The sequence below is a fragment of the Octopus bimaculoides genome, chromosome 22 (genome assembly GCF_001194135.2).
Source record: "Octopus bimaculoides isolate UCB-OBI-ISO-001 chromosome 22, ASM119413v2, whole genome shotgun sequence".
NCBI lineage: Eukaryota > Metazoa > Mollusca > Cephalopoda > Octopoda > Octopodidae > Octopus > Octopus bimaculoides.
The window spans coordinates 9,633,847-9,635,028 of NC_069002.1; positions in this window are offsets into that span (position 1 = coordinate 9,633,847).

Genomic DNA, 1,182 nt, shown 5'->3' on the forward strand with positions numbered 1-1,182 from the left:
TATATATATATATATATTCATGTGTGTGCGTCTTTGTGTCTGTGTTTGTCCCCAAACAGTCGTTTGATAACCCCGATGTTGTCCCCGGAACTTAGCGGTTCGGCAAAAAGGTCCGATAGAATAAGTACTAGGCTCACACGAGACCATAGGTCGATTTATTCGACTAAAACCCTTTTAACACCGTCCTCCAGCTGGCCGCAGTCCATCTGAAACAAGTAAAAGAATAAAAGAATAAATATATATATTAGGTTGTGCGATTTTTCGAAAACATTTTTTCAAATTCGATTTAAGATGTTATTTTTGTAGTGATTTAGACGAAATTTTACGTGCGTAATAATTGATCTGTACTCTTTGAGAAATTGTTATTGATTTCTTTCAGAATATAATTTCGAAGCGTAGAAATCCTTAATTTCAAGCATGTATATGCATTTACTTCTTTTGCATGAATTCAAGCTCGGACATAATGCTTCCCAAACAGCCGCCAATATCAACTGAGCGTAGAGTGAAGGGTCCACTAGCGATCGTACGGTACGACGATGGTTTCAAAGATTCCGTAGTATGTGCATGCATTCATACTTAAATATATATGAACATATTTACATATGTATATATATATATATATATATATGTATAAAATTCCTCCCTTTCTGTATATGTATGTATGTATGTATGTATGTATGTATGTATGTATGTATGTATGTATGTATATATATGCATATGTGTTTGTGTGTTTTGCGTTGTGCTGTGTTTTGTGTGTGTATGCAGTTATGACATTGATTTTCAGAAACCTGAAATTCCACAACCTTGTCGGATTACTTTCCTCTATGTCACCTAACTTTCTCTCAGCTACAACTTCTAGTCGTTATGCTCTCCAACGCCGTTGACTCTTCACCAAATACATGAAGCCATATCTGAAAAGATGAAGACACATATAATCGTCAAATTTATCCCGAAACACCCTGAACTGGCTCTGGAGATATCTTAAACAATTCCAGGAAGGTAAACAGACAGTGGCACAAAATGTAACAGAAGGAGCCATGACCCAGATGCGACCCGGCCCCATTTAAGTGTAAGGAGTAAAGGGTCAAAACACTTGAATGAGGCGAGGATTGTTTTCTGAAGACCTAATGTTCAACTCTCCATTAGAGTTTCTTTTGATATATATATATATATATATATATA